The following is a 16,559-nucleotide window of genomic DNA, read 5'->3' as shown; positions in this document are numbered from 1 at the left end:
TAGCAAGCTAGTATAAAATAAATTAGCGTTTAGCCCTCCAAACGCTGGCTGTTTGGCACCCGGCGCCCCTGGATGGGCTTTCTGTTGAAGTGACCGGTGGTGAGGCTAAGCTGGTTTTCCCAGGAAGTGCCACATGTCATTACAGCTGTGTGGTCTCTGTCCTCTGAGGCTGCAATACACAGAGAAGGGAGAACCAGCAGGTATGTCAGAGACATCCAGTTGTGGAAAACAGTTATTTTATTAAGAGTTAATGTTGCCAGCAAATGTAGGCAGCTTTTTATTTTATCATCTTGAAAAATATTTTTTCCAGGAAAGGTGCAAAGCTACACAGAGAAACCAAAAAAAAAAAAAAAGAAAAAAGAAAAAGAAAAACTTATTTTCACCCTTCCCCATTTTCCTTCCCACTTTGCTGACTTCGTCTAAGAAAGTAATTTTATATTTTTGTTTCATGAATGTAAATCATTTTGAGGTCAGTCATAGCTGAGACCTGGGCCTTTGGACTGGTGCTGGCATGTTTCTAAGTAGTGCATGTAATCTATAAAGTAAAGTAACGTGACGTTACTAAGAAAGACTTACATTAGTGTCCATGATGCTGTAGTCTCCAGCCTTGTAGAATCTTAAGTGATTTGTTGTTTCTTTGTTTGAGACATATTCTCACTATGTACATATAGCTCAGGCTGGCTTCGTATTCAGGATCCTCCTGCCTCAGCCTCCCAAGCCCTGATCTTACAGGTGTGAGTCACTTCATAATAAAATGTCTGACATCATCAAGTAGGCTCATTCCCTCATTTATTCACCATGTGCAGTTATTGATTGCTTTTTATATAGCTGGCTCTCTATATACTTTGCACTCTGTATGTCACAGTGAGCAAAACAGACATTTGAGAGAGAACGAGTGAACATCAGTTATGTATCGGGCATTGTTATATCTGGGGTTACGCTCTGTGGAGAGAGAAGGAAGCACTGAACAGGAATTTAATGACTAAAGTAATTTCAGATAGTGTATTAGACAAGGTGGTTCTCTAGAGGAACAGAACGTGTAGAATGAATCTCTCTCTCCTTTCTCTGCCTTTATATTTATGTATTTAGATTTATTAGAGTGGCTTACAGGCTGTGGTCCAGCTAGTCCAACAATGGCTGTCTACCAGAGAAGGTCTAAGAATCCAGTAGTTGTTCAGTCCATGAGACCGGGTGTCTCAGCTGGTCTTCGGTACATGCCAGAATCCCAAAGAAGTCGGCTCTAGTACCAGGGAAGGGATGGACTTGCCGGTGAGAGTGAGGGCAGGCAGGCAGAGAGAGCAGGCTTCCTTCTTCTGTGCCCTTTCTACAGGCTGCCAGCAGAAAATGTGGCCCACATTAAAGGTGGATTTTTCCGCCTCAAATATCTGGGTTAGAAGTGATTCTTCCCACTTCAAATGATTTAATTAAGGAAAATATCCCTCACAAGTGTGCCCCGCTGCTTGGTTTTTTGTTAATTCCAGATGTAGTCGAGTTGACAACCAAGAATCTTATCACAGGTAGGAATTAGAACTTCAAAGACATCAACAAAGGGAGAGCTGTGAAGACCCTGGCCTGGTCTACTTTGTGGTTGGTAGAGGAGATCAAAATGAGTGTAATTAATCGCAGGTAAATATAGCTGCCGTAAAGGAAGAAGTAAAGGTGCTGTGACAGAAAGGAAGTTGGGAGTGACAATGAGAGAGTGCAGGAAGAGGTGACAGTCTGTTCGGAGTGGAGCTGGGTCTGTGTGTCTGCTGGCTCCCCAACAGGTGCGGCAAACCGAGAAGCTTGAACCACAGAGATTTATGGTTTGTCATTGTGTAGGCTGAAAATCTGAGGTCACAATGCCAGTGCAGCTGGCTCCTTCTGAAGACTGAGGGGCAGTCGGTTCCGCTCTGTCTGCTGGGGGTTTGTGCAGTTTTTTCTATTACTTGGTGAAGGGACACATCACCATGATCTGCGCCATCTGTTCACATTGTGTTCTCCACTGTGCTTCCTGTGTCAGGGTCCCTCTTACAAGGACATCGGTCCTATTGGGTTAGGGGGCCTTCCCAACTAAATGAATGACATCCACAACTTTTATTCCCAAATAAGGTTACCTTCAGAAGTGATGGTTTTATTCCAGTGTGATCTGATAAGATACGAGAAATTGTTTCTTGAGCTGTTTTAACTTTGGTGTGTTTAATTATTTTTGGAGAAAATAAACATGTTTTTAGAAAATACATTGTAAAGACTTTTCAGAAACTGCCCTCAGCTCATGTCTCATGAGCAGGGTGGTGAGTGGAAGATCAAGTCATGGCTTTGTTGAGAATCTGAGCTCTGCAGAATCAGGGGTAGTGTTTTGCTTGTTTTGTTGTTTTAAAAAGAGAAAACAAAGACACATTTGTAAGCTAATGGAAGTAATCCAGTAGAGAGGAGAGCTTGGGGACACTGAGGAGAAGAAGGAGAATTCGTGGATGAGCTGATCCTGAGTCCGTGAGAGGAGATCGATCTCGCACACACAAAGAAGAGCTAGTCTTAGAAATGAGAGCAGAGGGGCTTGGGAGGTGCTCAGGAGAGGTAGTGCTTTATAAGTTCTTTTAAAGTGTGTGGATCTAGGTTCAGATCCCCAGAAACCACATAAGGGCCAGGTTGATATGGCAGCTACCTGTAATCTAAGCATTGAGGAGGCATAGACAAAGGGTCCTTTGGGCAAGCTGGCTATGACATCAGGTTTGGTCAGAGATCCTGCATCAGTCAAGTGTGGAGCAATTGAGAGAACACACCGGATATCAACTTGGGGCCTCCACATTCATGTATGTACATACACCTATACACATGCACACATTCCTACATGCTCGAATTCATGCATGTGTATGCTCTAAAGACACAGAAATACAGATGAGAGAAATAAGGACAGGTGAGGTGACAGGAGCCAGATGCTGGTGCTAAGTGATGGATGATCTCTTCTGAGTGCTAGTGTGTTACTAGTGTGGTCTTAAGGAAGTAGTTCACTAGTCAGTTGTGAGGACAAAGAGAGGAGTATGAGAGGTCTAAGGACCCAGGGAGAGGTGTGAAATCATTAGCTGAAGGGAAAAGAGGAAGCCCTCACAAAAGACAGGTTTTCATCTGGGTGTGGGAACATGCCTATGGTCCCTGCACTTAGAAGGCAGAGGCATGGAGGATGGTGGCTTTGAGATGAGCTGAGGCAACATTGCAAGACTGCTCCAATACACAGAAACAAGCAAAAGACTGGGTTTCCACCAAGACTGAAGGTTAAGGCTGACAGCAGCCAGTTCTAATAGATGGCAGCAGGCAATGAGATAATGTTTTCAAAGTACTAAAGAAGGTACTTAGATAAGTAAGAGAGTTTAGGGACCATCAGAGACTAAGAATGAATGTTACTCAGTTATTTACTCAGTTATAAATCCATATATTCCAGCCAGAAGACAATTGGACCAGATGGAGGACATGAGTTACAAGAATCCCTATTAACAAAGAAATAGGTATTTTGGTCTGTCTAGTTAGGTATTTGATAGTAAAAATAAAAGTATATTACTTAAGTATATCTACTAAAATGTTGGCAGATGAATTTAGATTTATATTTTCTGTAACAAATGCTTACGTAGCGTTCTTCCCCTTCACAGTGAGTGGAAGGAGAAGCTGTAGGCTGATTTTCAGGAGCTTCTGTTGTTTGGGCCCCACTGGTTAGAAACGTCAGATATTGCATGACTTTAGTCTACACTATGAAAAATTAAAAGGTGCCACATATTTGACAATGGTTTCCAAATATAACAAAGATTAATATTGTACATCTTTGATATATCAGCTACCAAGCTAGGGAGGAGATTACTCCTGTGTGTTTAAAGACCTAATGTGTGGGCACTGCCACAATAAGAGACCAGGAATTTGTGCCTAGATGGACTTTAATTCTCCCTGTCTGTGTCAGTGTGTATGTGGCACTCAGGTCTGACCAAACAGTCCCTGAGTTGTGCCCCTGGAGTTCAAACCCCTTTAGGAAAAGTGGTCTGCCTTACATTCTCCATCGGGAAGGATGCAGCTCCCAGGTGTGGGGCAGCAGCTGGAAGTAGTCTCATTTCCAGTGTGTGAGGGTTAGGAAGTTTAGAAGACCACTAAGGAAGGGAAGGCGTTTGAGTACTTGTCAATGTGAAGTATTAAACCTTCTTTGTATTTTCAGAATTAAAAAGTAATCTCCAAGTTTGATGTCTGAATGACTTGGTAGATGGAAAACTGGTTTGCACAAGATTCCCAGGCCTCTGCTGTTAAATGACCGTGCAGCCTGGCAGTCATTACCAAGCCACTTGGTCTGCAGTGCTCCAAGGATGCTATTACATATTAATACTGTTGACTTGCCCAGGTTCTTTGAATGTGTTCACAGTCACAGTTCCTAAAAGTAACTCAAAGCTCATTTCTGAGATGGTTCCTTTTAATGTGATACTTAGTAAAAACCCAGAAACCTTTAAAAGCCTAGAAAGTGTCTTTATCTTGAGCTTTCTCAGGAACCCTGTCTTAACCAATGATGTGATTTCCCTTCGTTTAATTATATTATGGAGTATTTTACTTAATTCAACTGTATGTTGTCACTAAAAAAAAAAAAACAAAATTTTTATGCTGTTAAGTGTGCTTGCTGGTAAGTGCAAATCAAATAATTTTAGATTGATGCTATTAACTTTTTTGATGGAAATTGTATTACTACTGTATCGAAAATAAAAAATTGTCATAGTCCGTTTTAAAGCAAGTTGGAACATAAAAAACAAGTAAAAATAGGATGGATCGTGAGATGGGAAATGTTCTGCCTGGCCAGCATTTTATTTTACAAAATAGCTAAATAATTTAAAAGCTTTTAAAACTTGCTTTAAATTTGAGTTCTAAATCATAGCAGTTTGAAGAGTGTATTAGTAATGCTTCGGATGGAAAACCCACAGCGCGCTAGAGGAGCGTGTCCTAGTAAATCTGTGTACGCAGCTGTGTATGATGTCAGTTACACAGCGAGCCTCGTTTCCAAACAGCCATCAGCCCTGCCGTGGAGTTAGCTGATTAAAGAATGACTTCAGAGGTTGACTGTGTGCTCCTCGGCATCACTAGCTGCCCTCTGCCTGCATCTGTGCGTTTGGTCATAAGTATATGTTGGCCAGTTTCTGGGAAAAGTTGGACTTTTTTGTGATTTATACCTTGGTTGCGTCTGTTGCCTGCTGTGTCAGCACCAGTTACCTAGGCTCTTTTGGTGCACGTCACTGGAGATGGAGAAGTGAATTAATTTGGTCTGTGTGAAAGCTTCCTTTATCATTAATAAATTTCATTAAATCCAGAGGGCTATTAGTTTTGGATAGACTGTATGACTTCATTCATACTGCTGCTAGGATATAAATAAATACTTTAAAACCAAGCATTAGTAAAAATACAGATTTAGAATTTCTTCACAGGACTTTGAGAAGTTAGAAATTGCCTGTGTGTTGTTGGCACATGGCTTCTGAAGTACTTCCCTGCAAGAGTTAACTACTGTGGGTGCTTTAGCTGGGTTCTCCTCACCTCCCCAGACACCAGGACACAAGGGTCACCTCTGCCCACAGGTGCTTTCCTTTCTTTGTGCCCGGAGAGCATGTTAAGCAGCAACTTGTAATTCCAGCACTTGCTTTCTTAAGCAGCATCTGTAGAGCAGATCTGTGCAGCATGAATGGTGGCGGCCTTGTGAGGCCCTTACTCCTGAACTCTCTAAAACGGCTCTTGCATTTGAAAAGGGCCCCAAAGAGAAGTAGATTCACCACATGTCCATTTCTACTCTGGGAAAAGTCACTTCAGTGTGGATTTTGGTTGGGCAGCAGGGAGCTCCTTATTTTTCTTGTTTTAAACAATTTAATTTCCAAGTTGGGTACAGAATCATGATGTGTTTGCAGTTAAGGTTAGTTTGGGTTTAATTTTTTTAAATAACACTTAGCACAGCAATGTTACCGACTGAGCCATCTCCAGTCACAAAATCTGCTGCTTTGTACAATAGTATCTGCTCTACAGATGACTAAAATCTGCAGCTTCAGGAGAGCCCAGAGCTCACCAGTTAGGCTGTCTGGACAGCAGGCCCCAGGGGCCCTCCTGTCTCTACCTCCCCCAGGGGGTGGGGGGTGTTGTGTGTGTGCGGTGGGACACACATCCTCACGCTGAGAGGCAAGCACTTTACCCACTGAACTCTTTCCCCAGTCCTGAAATTCATTATTTTGTGTAGTTAATACATGCTATAATAATGCATGAAAGTTTGCAGTTTAAGGAGACAGGAAATGCCAGTTACCCCGATTTGATCCTTATAAATTAATGCATATATCACATCATACTTCATAAATATATATAAGTATGTCAGTTAAAAATTAATGAGAAACAAAGCCTTCAAGTAGTAGGAGAATCGATATGATAGTAGAGAGTAAAGAGCTGTGAAATCAAAGTATTCATTTTTAAGTATGATTTATTCTTCAGGCGTATTCGACAACAGAAGAAAAAAAGGAAATCACAATAATTTCTTACACTTCAGTAAACTTTTGTTGAACTTATTTATTTGAGGTTCTCCCCAAACATCCTCGATAGAGAGACAGCAGTGGCAGGGATGTGGGCCAGTCTGGCTGTTGGCGTTTGAGAAGCACAGTGGTCCTGTGCAGCGAGCCGTGTGGTCTAGGTTTGGAGGCGGTGTGCCTGGCTGTCCCCTGCCTGCCTGACGTTTATTGCAGGGAGGATGAAACAGGAAGAAGCTGTTTTTGATATAGCTTCCGATTTTTTTTTTTTTTTTTTTGGTTTTTCGAGACAGGGTTTCTCTGTGTAGCTTTGTGCCTTTCCTGGAACTCACTTGGTAGCCTTGCAACATGGAAAAGCAGCGACTAGAACCAAGTATGGTAGATTTCTTCCATGTGAGGAGTGACCTCACAGTGCTTTCTAGTGCTTGGTACTTAACCATACTCTTTAAATGCTTTCCTGTGAAATGGTTAGAAGGGAAATATACAGTTAAGAATATTAATGAAGCTATTAATGAGTTCAGCTCTATTTCATTGATAGCTAGATCACATCAGTATTAGCTTCAGTGTGTCCGTGGAGGGTGGAGATGGTGCCATTCGGCCGCATTCGAGGAGATGTGAACTTTCAGTGAGGGCTTCTTGGAAAGAAGTTGGTTCCTAGTGTTTGGATTGCTTTTCCTGTATCGTCAGCTTCCACTTTCCCCTTTCTTTCTGTTACTGCTTTGTCTTACAAAGAAGTCACAAGTTATTAGTGCTAAACGTTCAGTAAAGGTAAGTAAAGAACAAAAGAGCTGGCTTAGGATATAGTCAGCAGTAGAGAATTTGCCCCGCACCCACAAAGCCCTGTGTCAATCCCCAGCATGGGGGAGGGAGGGAGGGAGGGCACCTTGGGCGAACTCTTATAAAATTGGAGGTTGAAACACGCCTCACTTTTTGTAGTTCACACTTCTTGTTTGAGACAGCACAGATCCAAGTAGGGATAAGTTGTTTTATTCCCGAATTTGTACTTGAGAAGGAGAGTGCTTTGGTTTTTCAAGTACAAACTGAACAAATCACCTGGGTAAGGTCTGTGCACATAACCTTTGTGTCTCTTCCCCAAACTTATTTAAGCTTTCTCTGCAGGTGAGCCAGAGACACTCAGTGACCTCCTGTGTTGTTAAAGCGTCTTCTTCGCTACTGTAGCTAGTCTTTATTAGTAGGACCAGATATAAGTTTTCAGAAGGAACTTTTAAAAACTAAATCTACTAGGCAGACTTGTGCAAATAAATGCTCAACTGAACTTTTCAACTTTCAGAATCCAGAAATAAACATATATTACTATATACAGATGTAATTGCCTTCAGAACATGTACCAAAGGGATGTTAATTTTATGCTTTGAAGTTAAGATCAGAAAAACCATTCCTGTGAGCTGTGCACATTATTATTAGTGGAACCTTTGCTTTCTCTAGAACAGCTCCAAGATCTCCACTTCCAGAAACAGGATGACATGGACTCTGGGACCTTACCTGCTGTTTCAGTCTTCTCATTACTTCCTCTCTCACAGAGAGCATAGGCAGGCTGACCAGATGACTTGTCATCAAGCCTCATGACCTGGACTCACTCCCCAAGTCCCACATGGTGGAAGGAGAGCAGATTTCTGCAAGTTGTCCTCTGACCCCTCCAACATGCATGCCCTCGTAGGCAATACACACAATCAATATAATAGAAATTTTAACTAAAAAAGGGAAAGACACAGGCATTTGTCACTGTGGGAACAGACACTTCAAATCTGGAAATGTAATGAGAAGCCCTGTAAAACTCAGTTTTTCACGGTGTCAAGAGTCATGGAGCCATTAAGAACACAGTAACAAAGACTGAGTTCTTTCATTCACTCCTGGCTTTCTCAAATCCGAGTTCAGCTCCAGTTATCTTGAGAGCCACCTCTAAGTGGTTTTTCTCAGTTGTCCATAGTGACTGCTGATGGTCCCCACAAAGTCCATCTGTTGAAGACTGTGTGTGTCCTCGGCTTAGTGCTAACAGGAGGTAATGGAAGCTTAAGGTGTGGGGCCTGATGGGAGGCCTACAATTCATTCCGAGTCCCCTGGAAGGGGGTCTGGGCCCGTTCCTTTTCTCTTACTCCCTGGCCATTGGGTGAGTGGGTTTGTGCCTAACCACCCGCCCAATAGCAATGGGACCAGTCAACCATGTACTGAAACCTTCAAACGATAGGCAGGTAAGTCCTTTCTCTTTGTGATTTTGGCCTCTGCTTGGTTTCTCAGATATTTGTATAATAATGACAGGAAGCTGAAACAGCTGATTAAATCATCCCAGGAATTGACAAAAATGACAAAAAGCTATCACTGACAAAAAACGTTTGCTTCCAATACTTAAAATTCTCTAAAAACATTTTGAAAAATGTACCTGTGGGGGATGAGTGCATATGTGTGTGTATGTGTTTGAACATGTGCCCATGTGTGTGTGCATGCATTCTTGTATTTGCCTGTGTGTATCTGCATGTGCGTGCGTGCGTGCGTGCGTGCGTGCGTGCGTGTGTGTGTGTGTGTGTGTGTGTGTGTCTGTGTGTGTCTGTGTGTGTGTCTGTGTGTGTGTGTATATGTGTCTGTGTCTGCCCTTATATATGTGCCAGTGTATATGTGGGTCTGAGAAACTTTCAGAAGTTGATTCTCTCCTCTCTTGAGTTTCAGAAATCCAAGTTGGGTCATCAGGCTTGCTAAGCCATCTTGCTGACCTCCAGAGTTAAAATTCTTTGATGAAAGTAGGTGTATTTTGATTGTGTATAAGAATAAGGATTGTAGTAGAAGTTTGTGGCAATGGTACTTCTCCGTATAGAGGTTCTGAGCTTGAATCTTGGTGCTGGTTTGACTCCTTGCAGAGCCAGTAGGGTGTGGATGTGAATTCTAAGGCATCACCCTTGGCAAAGCAAGGAGTGAGTGTCCATTGCCTAATGTCCCGCAGGGATGGGAGGGGAGAGCATAGTGTTCCGTCCCTGCAGTTGGGGGCTGCACTCACTGGGATGCTAAGGGACTAATGTGACTCCAAACACTGAACAGAGTACTTAGGAGTCCTTGGACACTGTCTGAGAGGTCCAGCAAAGCAGTAGTATTGTTGATTCAACACAGCGGATATCTTAGGAACAAAACAAAAAAACTTGCTGGTTTCATTTTTGTGGCTCCTCCGAGTTATTTTCATCTCCTGTCGTGTAAGGTATTGGTAATGACAGGCCTTTGCAAAGTATGAACACTGACTAGTATTCCTAACATTGTGGTATGAATCTCTCTTTTCAATGTATTGCTGTTTTGTTTTAAGGAAAAGATCATCTTGGCAGCACTCTGTTGTTTACTAACTTAACTTGGAACTCCAATGCAATACCTTTCTTAGGAAATACAGTACTTTCTTGCTATCAGTAATTGTATAAGGACTGACAAGAAGGCTCTGCTAATCCAGATGTTTGCTAGCAAGCCTGATGACTTGAGTTTGGTCTCCAGGACCCCCATAGTTGAAGGAGAGAAATGACTCCCACACATTGTTTTCTGTGTTCCCATACACACATGTATTTTTTATTTAGTAGTAACTCTTTAAGCTCTTCTTTGGCATTTCTTTACTAATTCAGTGCTTACCTAGTGCTTTGCCCCCTGCTTGTCAGATCGTTTTCACAGTAAGATTAGCTTGTGAGTTTTGTAATGAAAGAGTTTAAACGTGTGAAACCGTTTCCTCCTACACTTGTGTCAGAAACATTGCAAACCTAGGTTATGTGAGTAGGACCTGGAATATGTTAACAAGGAGTCCTGTTTTCCCCTGAAATGGTGAAGATGACTTCTGCAGGCTCTGCCTGGACCCAGTCTTCGGGAAGCCGCAGTGGGATTAGGACAGCACCTTGTCACAGCCACAAGTCACTGTCACAACACTGGAGTGGAGCAGTTTCTACTTGAGTCCTCAGGAGGAACATTCTGACTGACAGCCCCAGAGAAGTCTGCCACTGTGGGTGACTACTAGTCAGCCAGGACCTGCTGAGGCTTCAGCACCGAGGCCTGTGGAACTGCACCAGGTCACTGGGACTGGAACTGCCTCCCTGAGGAAGGGAAGAGACATTGAGATGTTTTATTTCAGCGTTGTTCTGGGCTTTTTTTTTTTTTTTTTTTTTTTTTTTAATGTGATGGGGTCTCACTTTCTTCTATAAACTAGTTCTAAATTCCTTGACTCAATTCCCACTGCCTCATTCTCACCAGTAACTGGGAGGCTAGGCCGGCAGCAGGCCCAACTCCATCTCGGTGTTCTCCAGGCGGCCTTGCTGAGCTGACCGATGCTGCTGCCCTTAAAGACAGTGCGGCCTTTTCACCACCCGGGACTCGAGCCTACTCTCTACTATACCCCATCTGTGTAAGTGTTGCTTGCAGCCAGGCCCCCACGGTGAGTCCAACAACACTGCCTTCCTGGGATATTTTGTGTGTTTTTATAGTCTTTAATTCTGATGGAAGTAAAAATTTCTCATTTATTATTACCTTATTTCTTAACTTTTTATAGCCATCTCACAGAATTTTATCTCATATAAACAAATTTCTGAAGCAAGACTGAGTATGGCTTTCACAATTTTGAACTGTTTGAACTTTTGAATTGTTAATGCATGTCTTTTCAGCATCTAAAGTAGCTTCCTCCGCATTCATGAAATACCTAACCCCAGTGTCTTCAGTCTTAGAGATTGGGTTGTTTCAGGTTCTTTCCTTGCCCAAACCAATATTATTATACATTATAAAAAGTTTAAATAACTAAAGGGGATTTGTGTTATATTTACCCTTCTATACGACTTCATTTTACATCAGAGAATGTGATGTATCCACGTGATGTATCTGTTAGTCTTTAGCAATGGTGATACATGTTTGTATTCAGATAACACTTAGTTCCTTAAAATATCTAATGCTTAGAAAATTGAATTTTTTATCTCATGCTGTAAAGAAATGTAACTTTCCCCCATAAACGCCCCAAGTCAGCCTTATGGAAGATTTCAGTTTGCTAGGTATAATCCCATACTCTGCATACTGCTTTCATTTACACGCAGGGCAGAGTGTGGTAACAAAACACAACTGAAACCCATAAGAGAATGCTCTAATTGGATTCAAGTTAAGTACATTGTTCTTTGTGTTGGCAGGAGATTTCCTGCCAAGAGCTTCTATTGGAAAAGTAAAGTATCACATTTTAAAATCCTATATGCAAACCAGAAATATTTTGGAAGCTGCCCAGAGCTATTAATATTATACTTTGTTTTTCAGTCCTTGTGCATCTCAAGATAATATTCTTGGGTCATCTGTCTGCACTCTTGTTATTTTGCAATGCCTGAAATGCTTTGGCTTTTTTTTTTTTTAATATATATAAAACTATCAAGTCTGAGGCTCCTCTCCTGAAATCTAACACTGATCTTTCATGACAGGAAAGCTCTCCTTGCAGACAAATGTGGAACCTGCAATAAAGTGGCCTTGTATTAACTTGCACATTAAAAAAGGCAGGGCTTGTTTTTTCTTTGGTATTTTGAGAAAAGCTGGCATTGAACTGTATGGATGGTGGAAGATGACCTGTATTTCTGATCCTCCTACCATCTCCTCCCAAGTGCTTGGGGTTTTTAATAATAATTTCTTTTGGCTAGGTTAAAGGAGGCTAGAATTGCTGTGGAGAAATTCCCTGAGACCCACCAATGCCCATCCCTTCTCTTCTAAAGTACACGTTCCAGTTTCTGATCTCTTTAAAATGTTTGATAATTTATTAGTTAATATTAAGTGAATTTCATTCTGGATGAGCAAAATATTTCTTGTATTATTGATAAGATGCATATGATTTTCTAATTTTAATCAAATCAAGCAAAGAATATATGAGATAAAAACCAAGATTTCTACACTTGTACATTTCCATGATGCTTTGCACAAAGATCAGATTTACTACAGTAACATAAGCTAGAGATTAATTACTGTAATGGTTCACTGTGGAGGGGAAAAATTCTTTTGTTGTTGTTTAAAAATACTTCTGTTAATGCATAGGAAAATCCTTCCACAAAAACCAAGAGAGTTGAGAAGCTCTCTGAGGATGAACTTGCATATTAGCTCCTGAACTGACTGCTGCTGGCTCAGAGAAAAGGTGGCTGGCCACTTCCTCTCTCTCCTTAGTACTCAGTAGCGCTTTAGTACTCAGTAGTACAACACACTGCGGTCAGACTTGACATGAATTCAATCTGGACTGTTGTTTCTTTCCCACAGCTGTGGTGAGAATGGTCCCTAGGGCCTATATACATCAGCAGGAAAATAGGATTTTGTATACTGAATTTTGTTTTACAGACTGTATTTCAATACTACACTCTGCATAATAAAAATGCAACATGTGTAATAGTAACAAATTGTGAAACGTGACTTGTTTAGTCAACATTTATGAAGTGTAAATATTTAACTTAGCACATAGTATACTGTTCTTTATAATACCTTCCTCAGAGGCCTAAACATAATAGAGCCTTTGCCTTTAAATGTAGATTAAGAAGGCAGAAGAGAGATCTAAATAGCCCCCATTAAAAACAATTTAAAATTGCTATATGATAAGTGGTATAATAGAGCTCTTCGGGTCATGTGACTTAGAGTAGGCTGTCAGGATTTCTGCTTCAGGCAATCAGAGAAGGCTTCATGGAAGACATGGTTAGGCATGTGTTTTACCAAGAAAAGGATTGTGGGAAGAGGTTGGAAATGTAATTAGTGGTCATTGCTGGTGGAAGGCATTGTGTAAATATGGAAAGAGCGTGTGCAGACTTGCTCGGTGCAAGGCACGTTCCACTGTGACCCGACTCAGCATCCCTCATGCTAGGGATTGACTCCAAGGGCTCCAGCATGCCAGGCAAACTTACTCACTAACACCGAGCTACACCCTCAGCACAAGGAGAAAGCAAATATGTTTTGGGGGGCATCTGACTGGGAGAGAAAAGGGACCTCAAGAATGGATCTTGTATTCCAGCTAAAATGACTGAACTTCTGTGCACTGGGACAGGGGAGCCATTACCATTTTCTGAATGAGGGCAACTTGATCAGATCTGTTTCTTCTGCTGATGAATATAGAAACTCTATGTTGCGTAGGTTGGAAAAAGTATAAACTATGCACTAATCACATCTGTTAGGCTCACAATTTATCCAAGGAAAAATTCAACTAAGTGACTGAGGGAATGAGATGATGAAATGGGTGACAGTGGCTAGGGAGGGAATCAAAAATGTTGTGGTTGCTTAAAGGTCAAAGGTGACTCCTACTATACCTTAGGATGCAGCATAGCTCTAGTGATCCATAAATAACTATTAAAGTGGAATTTGTGGGTTTAAGTAACTGAGAGAATAGATCCAAAAACCCTGGGCTGGAGAGATGGTTCAGCAGTTAAGAGCACTGGCTGCTTTTCCAGAGGACTAGGGTTCAAATCCCAGCATTTCCGTGGTGGCTTGTAACTGTAACCCCAGTTTCAGGGGCTATGATGCTCTCTTCTGGCCTCTGTGGACACTGCAACCACATGGTACAAACACCTATACTTTTAAAATAAAATTTGTATAAAAAGAATAGGAAAACTCAAGAAGCTCTTTGATGCTGACCATTTATGTTTTAGATTGTTGACTTTAAACAGCCAGTGGGACATGTAAATGAAATGTAAATGAAACGGACAACAGAAGCTGCAAAATAAAGCAGCAGAAGTTGGGGGTAATGAAATATAGGCAGGAATCGGCAGAGATAACAAAAGAAAGCGTCAGGCCGTGCTCCAAGTTTAGAGGAAGAGACTCAGGAGGGTCAGGCCAGGGCATGCGGTGGAGGTCAACAAGGCAGAGATGACTGGAACTGAGGAGGAGAAAAGAGAATGCTGGCAGGGTGGGCAGGTGGAGAGACGCAGATGAAGTTGAATACTGGAAAAGGACTCCTGAATCTCATTCTGGAAGCAACAGTTGTATCAGTGTGGGAAGAGGAGGAGGGTGGGATGAGGCCTGGGTTGGGTGTGGTAGTTGAAAGACAGGAACAGGTCGGCTGAGAAGCCCAAGGACCAGGAGGCCAAAGAAGGGAGTTCTTGGTTGGAAGAAAGCTCCAGAGTTTTTGTGAGTGGAAGAGCTGACATGAAGGAACAATGGAGGCGCCCTTGAGAGGGCGGATGAGGCAAAGCCCTGTGTCCTGGAGCCAGAGCTGTGCTGCCCAGCCTTGTGTGCTCTGCAGGGAGCTGTGTCTGCACTCTGCCGCTTGGCAGCTGAGCACCCAGAGTGGTGCTGATGTGCTTTCTTTACATCTAAATTAATTTAAGATGAAATAGTTCCTGTGGCATGTGGCTACCTTTAAGGGTACCCAAAATAGCATAAATAGTTATGTTAGGAAAGGATCAGACACTGCAAGTGATAATGGACAAGTTCTAGATGACATTTGAGGAAGAGGTGGAAGTGTTGAAGAAACTCGGGATCTAGTTTCCTTTGCATGGAAATACACAGCATCACTTGCAGAAGGGTTCCAGCAGGGAGCGCGGGTGGGCGGGCTTTCAGTGTTCTTGTGGATTTCAGTCGAGAAGCTGGCACATGGGAATCACAGCGACACAGAGAGCCTCCTAGAGGTGGCTGATTCTTTAGGTGCCCTTCCCTTTCTAGGCTGTTTTCATTAACACCCCCAAATCAGGGAGAACAGAGCATGAGGGGACTCAGAGAAGGTTTAGGGGATGTGTTTGCAGTGTGATGGTTGAGTAAATTAATGGTAAGCAAGTGAAGATGGCCAGGGGAATTGTGGATTAGAGCTGGAGGCCCTGAGAAGAGGTGGGGGAAGAGCACATTCTTCAGCTGCCAGGCTGTGAGAGAGAAAGCAGGGCAGTTTTCATTTGTGAGAATTACAGATCTGGAGATAGGATTTCCAGCAGGAAATGGGATAAGGAGATTAACAGATGACAGTTGTCAGATAAGAGGAGCACGGAAGATTGATGCCCATTTTCCAAGTGCACAGGGCCGCTGACTGGTTTGCTAGTTTACCTTTACTCTGCCTTTGTTCCCAGCCTACTGACACAACCTGGAATATAATCTTAAATGGTCAAACCAGGTTTATTTTATCTTTTTGTAATGGCCTCCAAATTTATCAAAACTGAATTCAGAGCCTGTGAGATCATCTTTCCTGACATTTAAATTTTGTAGATGGAGAATGTAACATCTGGATCAAGTGAGTACTCACAGGTTGTGAGCTCAGAAAGCTGAGCCTGGGTTTCTCTGTCTTTACTGCCTGCCCGCCTCCTGAACTGTGGTGTGACTTGAGCAATGGTGGCTTCTGGACGAGATCTTGACTAGGTATCTAATGAGCTGTGTGCCAGAAACTAACACAGCATGGACTACTGTCTGTAGCTTTGCTGGGTTGCTTTTCTGAATTTATATTTACAAATTACTAAGCTACTGGCTTGACCAAACTGATAAAACACCTTGCTGGACTATTGCTCTGTTGTTTCCCAGCTTACTCATACATTGCCATTCTGACATTCACCAGTAAGGAAAGCAGGCAGCATGTCGGTGCTGATAAATATCTTATAACAAAGCCTGCATTCTAGTCTAGCTTCAGCTGGAAGGATTTGTCGTTAGCAGCTCTTTCCTTTCACTTTTTAAAAAGTGCTAAGTGTGCCTCTTCTGCCCCCCTGCCCCTAAACCCTCTCCTGTGCTCTTCTGGACTTCACAAAGAAGAAAGAAATCCAAATTATACAATAAAAAGTAAAACACTTTTCAGAGAGTAGTAGAACTTCACAAGGTCGCTAAGCATTTCCCTTTTTGTTCTGAAAAATGTTAAGAAACCTACTGAAAGGGTTGAAATTATTTGTTTGTTGTTTTATAAAATAGTACTTTATATTTTTATAACACACACACACACACACACACACACCATATGATAATACCAATAGTACTTTCTCTTGCCTGAGTTTGAAAAGAGGTCAGAGAGAAAGCAGCAGCTGCTACAAATGCAAATGACGATGTACAGGTTTGGGAACTGGAGAGTTAGGCCTTCGGTTTTTGTAACACTGTAACTGCTTTACTGAGTTTCTTGAAGCCATGTATGGGATCAGCTCTAAA

At 42.1% G+C, this 16,559-nt stretch overlaps 1 protein-coding gene across 9 annotated transcripts in view; it reads left to right on the top strand.

The window, feature by feature from the left end:
- Disp1 (dispatched RND transporter family member 1) overlaps nt 1–16,559 on the top strand; it is a 160,558-nt gene that overhangs the window by 79,671 nt on the left and 64,328 nt on the right. The window lies entirely within an intron of this gene.

This window comes from Peromyscus maniculatus, chromosome 11 (genome assembly GCF_049852395.1).
Source record: "Peromyscus maniculatus bairdii isolate BWxNUB_F1_BW_parent chromosome 11, HU_Pman_BW_mat_3.1, whole genome shotgun sequence".
NCBI classification, from domain to species: Eukaryota; Metazoa; Chordata; class Mammalia; order Rodentia; family Cricetidae; genus Peromyscus; species Peromyscus maniculatus.
The sequence above is the reverse complement of the archived record's forward strand: the minus strand, read 5'-3'. Positions and strand labels throughout refer to the sequence as shown.